Below are 7,500 nucleotides of genomic sequence, written 5' to 3'. Positions count from 1 at the left end.
AAATTTTATTATTTTTCAGTAATTTTCAGTGACAATGAAAATAGATACACAACCACATACATTATGAATAATAATAATAATAATAATAATAATAATAATAATAATAATAATAATAATAATAATAATAATAATAATAATAATAATAACACTTCTTACACTCAGGTATAATTTTCTATCTGTGTTATTTCCTTTCCTCACTGGGCAATTTCCCCTCTTGAAGCCCTTTGGCTTTTAGCATCCTGCTTTGCCATAAAATGGTTGTAGGTTAGCTAGTAATAATATAATAATAATAATAATAATAATAATAATAATAATAATAATAATAATAATAATAACAGATCTATTCCTTCAGCATACCATAATCTCAAAAAGTATTTGGAACCAAACTCCAAATGTAAAATGAAATAGACATTCATATAAAAAGACTAAGCATATGCATATCATTCAAGTCAATAAACAAATAAATAAAATGTCAGAAGCCTTCGTCTCCCCCTGCACCTCCCACCTCCCACCTCCCACCCCCCAACTCTGCTGGGGATAGATCACCCTTATCAGGGAGGGAGAATTAATGAGGCCTCAAAACAAGGAATTGAAACCCACCAGGAGATTAGGAAAGTGTTTGAGTCCCTTCTTCATCTTCTTCTTTCCTGGAAGAAGGGATTGAGTTCTGTGCTAAAAATCCCTCTTTGGAAAAGTGCAGATGATGTATATTGGAATCGTGTTTAAGAGAGAGAGAGAGAGAGAGAGAGAGAGAGAGAGAGAGAGAGAGAGAAACGGATTGATATGAAGCTTTCTGGCAACCTGACATCGAGAGAGAGAGAGAGAGAGAGAGAGAGAGAGAGAGAGAGGGAGAGAGAGAGACTCTTTGCTTAGATTTATGTCTGAGAATTTTACTCTTATTTATAGCATGTATATTTATTTATCACTCTCTCTCTCTCTCTCTCTCTCTCTCTCTCTCTCTCTCTCTCTCTCTCTGTTATTAGATTCACTAAAAGGTTCCAAAGTGAATTACTTCCACTGCAATACATCATGCATTATGTCAGCCATTTTCCCTAATCGAAAATTGATCCCAACAGACCAGCATTTTCTCACAAAATAAGAGAAAACATTAAGCAACATTCGACGATCATTTATGTGGCTCCTCAAAGGTGAAATGTTTAGCTAGGCAGAAACTTAATGTTTATAAATATTGGATCAGAAATTTTATTATTTTGATATAGTAATGAAAAAATTATGTAAATGATATAAACTCCACTTTTTCTGATAGGAAAGGAAGACAGTGGTAATTATAAATTAGTTTATTTATATTGAGTTAAATTCATTTATATATTTATAATAAGAAAAAGTTAGATATGTTTGTGTCTGAGTTTCTTGAAGAGAACTAATAATAATAATAATAATAATAATAATAATAATAATAATTTTAATAGTAATAATAACAATAATGATAATAATAATAATAATAATAATAATAATATTAATTATGATGATAATAATAATAATAATAATAATAAAAATAATAATAATGATAATTATAATAATTGAAATTATAACCATAATAAAAACAACAACAATAATAATAATAATAATAATAATAATAATAATAATAATAATAATAATAATAAATATAAGACTAACCTATCATACTATATGTCATTATCATAAATACTAATTAACGCAGGAAGAGATATATGCAAGGTTTATATGAAAATACAGGTAAAAAATATCCTTATGAATCCTTAAAACATTTTACGAAGGACATTTAAGGTCAAAAGTGAAAATACATTTACATTCTATGAAAAGTCATGAAAAGTTTAACGTGATAACTAATAATTCATAATGTTAATTCATAACCTTACATTCCCATTTATTTATTGCACCAAAATGTTAAAAATAATCCAGATGGATTTAACTAAAGTTAAAGCAAGATGCGTTATTAGAGGCAATAGCAACTGGTTTAAAGGTCTCCATGAATGGGGGAGGTAAAGGATGGTGACTGTGCCCTAGAGAACGACCTTATATACATATGATCAGCGCCCAAGGCCCCTCTCCATTCAAGCCTGGGCCAGGGAGGGCCAGGCAATGACTGCTTCTAACTTTATCCATTCACCTCTTTATTATCACGTTCTTATTTTATTTGCTTTATAAACTTGATGTCTGTTAAACTCTAGGTAAGAGGATATATATATATATATATATATGTATATGTATATATATACATATATATATATATATATATACTGTATATATACATATACATATATATATATATATATATATATAAATATATATATATATATACTGTATATATACATATACATATATATATATATATATATATCTATATATATAAATATATATATATATATATATATACATTATATATATATATATATACAGTATGATAAATTTTGCACATCTTCGTGGCCGAATGGGTTAGTCACTGTCTATATAAGCTTGCCGACCAGGGTTCGATTCCCGGCCGGAGCCAAGCTCTTGTCTTTGTGAGATTTCGCCTGGGGCTCTGATCCCAAGGTCGTTAAGAGAATCCAGACATTAATATATCAAAATATATATGGCTTATTTGGATATATACAGTATATATATATATATATATATATGTATATGTATATATATGTACATATATATATATATATATATATTTATATATATATATATATATGTATATATATATATATATATATAAATATATATATATATATATATATATGTATATATATATATATATATATACATATATATATAGATATATATATATATATATACACACACACACATATATATATATATATATACATATATATATACACACACACACATATATATATATATATATACATATATACATATATATATATACACACACACATATATATATATATATATATGTATATATATATATATAAATAAATTTTGGTAATCCAGGCTCCTTCTTAAACGATAATTTCATTATTACATTTCTTAGTATTCCGGTTGCTTACAAATTGTCATTCGGGATTGATTTAAATATAGTCATTATTTCACAGTCGGAATGTCAATACTTATTCTAGACTTCCACTATAAGAAAGGTTTTAATTATAACAAATATTTAACGTAGAAATTATGCAGTTCTTTTAGCTTATATCCCAGATAGTCTATGATTTACACTTGTGGTTATATCTGTTATAAAGACCATATTTCATAAAAAAATCTATCAGAAAAAAAACTATTCAGTATTTTGAAATCGAAAGGAAAATCTGGAAATTGAGAATCTTAGGTAAGTGTTGGATGTTATTTTAAAAGTTTAAACCTAAAGGAATCGTCTTTTTTGACGTTTGTTGTCCTTCACTAGTCAGAATAGCCAACCTCAGTCTTATCATAATAGAGAAAAATCAAGAAAGGATTAGAGACTTATGGAAAATTTTACATAAAAATGCTGTTGGTAATAAAACATAGCTTCTATTATTTATTCCAAGAATGCGTGTGCGTTATATTTAACTAGCAAATAACAAGAAAACATATACTTCAATTGGTTAGTCTGTTTCTTCTTTGCTCGCTGATTACCAAATGAGCGTCTATGTTTCCTTTCTAAAGTCATTGATAAGATTCTAAATTGACTGTTGTTAAGGTTGAGCTATTTATTAATAGGTAATAATGCACAGTGCATTGTTGGGACATTTTTCTATGCATAAATAATGAAGCTTTTGCCTTAGGATAAAATAGTTTCTCCGGTGAATCTGTCGCTTCTTCGATCGTTTTTTACCAAATAAGCGTCTGTGTTTCCTTTCTTAAGTTTTTGAAGAGGTATTAAATTGACTATCGGTAAGCTTGAGTTATTTCTAAGAAGATAATAACGTTCGGTGCATTGTTTGGTCGTCATTCTATATATAATAAACAAAGCTTTGTTACTAAGATAAAATAGATTCTCCGTTGGATGGCGAGCTATTGGAACTATTGTCCAGCTTTTCCTAAGCGCCAATAGATGGCCTCAGTGATACCTTTTTGGAAAAAAAGTACTGAATTTCGCTAAGCACCATGTGGTCGCATTTGCCGGCTTTTTGTCGTGGGGGAGGGTGGGATGGAGGGGGAGGGAATGAGGGGGGAGTGGGAAGGGGGGATTTAGTTGGTACTAGCTCTACACCGTTGGAGAAGGTAAACGAGCTAACCACAGTTCATTTTGAATTGGCGATAAATTTTGCTTTTAAGTATTATAAGTAGAACTATGGGATTAGAGACACAAGAGAGACCTGTAATAAAGTCTATTTTTCTTTGCAGTTTTAAACTAATTCGATCTTGTATTGATTTAGATCTTGTTATTAATGCTGCTTGGAAGTTTATCTAATTTAGTAACCTGGTGTAGTAATGTCTATTTTCATCAATGAACCTCAGAAAAAAAAAATTCATGTTGAACAGGCTAACATAAACATCTCTTCATAGTTTATGACATATCTATTTTAACATTGTTACTAATTATATTTGTTATTCATAATTTTTCATATAGTTTATTTATTTCCTTATTTCCTTTCCTCACCGAACTATTTATTCTTTTAGGAGACCTTAGCACTATAGCATCCTACTTTTCCAAAAAGGATTGTAGCTTAGATAATAATAATAATAATAATAATAGTAATAATAATAATAGAAGAAGGGGTCATTGATCTGAAAATTTCACAGATTTAAACAGAATTTATTGACAGAAACCTATTAATCTGCATAATCCTTGAGAGGTCATGAAGGAGACTAGTGATTATTTAATGGTGATGTTAAATCAATAATATCATTATCACCAGCTAAGCTAGAACCCTAGTTGGAAAAGCAACATGCTATAATCCCAAGAACTCCAACAGTTAGAATAACTTGATCTGACTTTTCCACCTAGCAGATATAGAAATATTCATTGTAGTTTGTCCTTCATGTATGACATTTTGTTTATGAAAATAATTAGATTTCTAGTTAAAGTCCGATGTGTTTCAAGAGGTTTCGCGAGAGAAGTCTGTTTATATGTACCATTCATATTCTGATATCTAGAATATCATCCAACAAAAAGAAAACATCATTAAACGTATTCAGAAATCTCTTAACATTTCAAAATCTATATGATCATTTTAATCTTATTTTCTATCATATCCACGTCAGACTTTTTTTTTTTTTTTTTTTTTTTGTATTTTCATCTTAAAACAGACATTTTTCAATATCCCATTTCATATTCAATACAACATTTCTTCTTTTCCAATCCAAATGAACATGTCCATCCAAGCTTCCAGTACGTCACCAATGTTTCTGTTTCCAGTATCCAGGATTTCTTCTTTCGTTGCAATACGTCAAATTCATCTGGTTTTTATGGCCATTCTGATCTGCTGAGGCATCTCATCATCAACATGGAAGATCTGGTCCGAAAATTGGGCAAAAAAGTTTTCTCATGGTTCTGCAAACATGTATTTGCATAGGAATCCTTGGAGAGAGAGAGAGAGAGAGAGAGAGAGAGAGAGAGAGAGAGAGAGAGAATATAAGACTAAATTGCATTCATACTAAACTGATTTGTAAGCGAAATTTCGTTATTCTATGACATATTCTAAAAATTCAAAGAGAGAGAGAGAGAGAGAGAGAGAGAGAGAGAGAGAGAGAGAGAAATTAGGGGAAAATTGAATTTATAGTAAAAACAATATAATTGAAAATGCAACATTCTATAGCTGGTATCAAAAATGCAAGTACGAAAATACATTGAAAATATATTTCCTAGCTTATCTTATATTTTAAAAATATCTATTGATAAAATAAATAAAAAAGAGCCTTAAAGATAATGCAGCCAAACCTTTTAATCAATAATATCTTTAAGAAATCTAATTTCGAGTTGAAATTTTTTTTTTTTTGAAATCTACTTCGTGTCCAAGATTCTTATAAAGGAAAAGACACTGTTATCACCCTTATAATCTTGTATCATAAAGAGTCTTTTTCTCTATTATGCAACTTAAGCCTTCCTTTGATGATTGCCAAGGAAAAATTTCCTCCCCACCTCTCTCTCTCTCTCTCTCTCCTCCTCTCTCTCTCTCTCTCTCTCTCTCTCTCTCTCCAAAGAACTTTCTTACAAGTATTTTAGCTAATGAACCGAAAGATCTCTCTCTCTCTCTCTCTCTCTCTCTCTCTCTCTCTCTCTCTCAATAAAGCTTAGCAAAATATAGATAAATAACAATAGTGTACAGAGCAGTGAGGTATAATCGTTTAAGACTAAATTCAACACCCTCTCTCTCTCTCTCTCCTCTCTCTCTCTCTCTCTCTCTCTCTATCTCTCTCTCTCTCTCTCTCTCTCTCTCTCTCTAAGAAGACAGGTATGGCCATAAATATCCTTCCCAAATAATTCTCCTTAAATCCCATGCCTCCTCTTCAACTACGTTTCTTTCCCATAAAAAAAGAAAATGAGAAAAAAAAAACATCTTCAACTCTTCCATTGTTCCAGAAATAAGTTTAAAGAACTTTTGACACATGATGAAATGAAAACATTACATTTTCGGGAAGAACAGAATAAAATTCTCGAAATACATTGATGATGGAAAAGTTCTCTTTTGGTGCTAGAATATGGAAGTTTTCTTGGGGTTGTGAATGTAGTGAAAGGTTTGAATTATATGGTCACTTTTGTTCAGGTGAGTCTGGGAGAAGTAAATTAACCTTTAAGGAAGTTATTAATATTTTTACATCAAGGGAAAGGATGATGGTAATGTTTATATATTTTTTTTTTGTAATAATAATAATAATAATAATAATAATAATAATAATAATAATAACCTCTTCTGTCTACAAGCTTAAACTTCCTTGTGTCTACAATCGTAAAATATCTTCCAATCTACATCAAAATCTTTTTCACAATATTATAAAACCTTCTACACCAGCATATCCTGCCACTACCGTTTCCTCCCCCCCTCTCTCTCTCTCTCATCACTCTCTCTCTCTCTCTCTCTCTCTCTCTCTCTGTCGTGTCAGGCTGTGATTACCTGTCACATCCAACCGTTGATATTAGGGGCTTTGGAAAACGGGGTTTTCCGGAGCCAATTTCTTGTGTTACCCTTTTTCCTTGGATGGTAATATCTATCCCCTCACTATCCATAGCTACTTATCCCCCTTCCTTATTCACAGCCATCTATTCCCCCATCCCCATTCACAGGTATCTATTCCCCCTCCCTATTCACAGCTACCTATTCCCCCCTCCCTATTCACAGCCACCTAATACTCCCTCCTCTTCACAGCCACCTATTCTCCCTCCATATAAACCGCTACCTTTCCACCTTCCCAATTTCCCTTCCCTATTCACAGCCACTATTCTTACTCCTTATTCACAAACACATATCCATCCATCCTCTTCACAGCTACCTATCCACCCTCCCTATCTACAGCCCTCTATCCTCCAGTCCACCAACTTCCTATCCACACCCACTTATCCCACAATACCCCACCGTCATTCCAGTTAGAAAATCATGCTGTTTGATGTCAATTTCAGGTTTCATGTCA

Source organism: Palaemon carinicauda, unplaced genomic scaffold (genome assembly GCF_036898095.1).
Source record: "Palaemon carinicauda isolate YSFRI2023 unplaced genomic scaffold, ASM3689809v2 scaffold277, whole genome shotgun sequence".
Classification (NCBI taxonomy): Eukaryota; Metazoa; Arthropoda; class Malacostraca; order Decapoda; family Palaemonidae; genus Palaemon; species Palaemon carinicauda.
Note: the sequence above shows the minus strand (reverse complement) of the source record.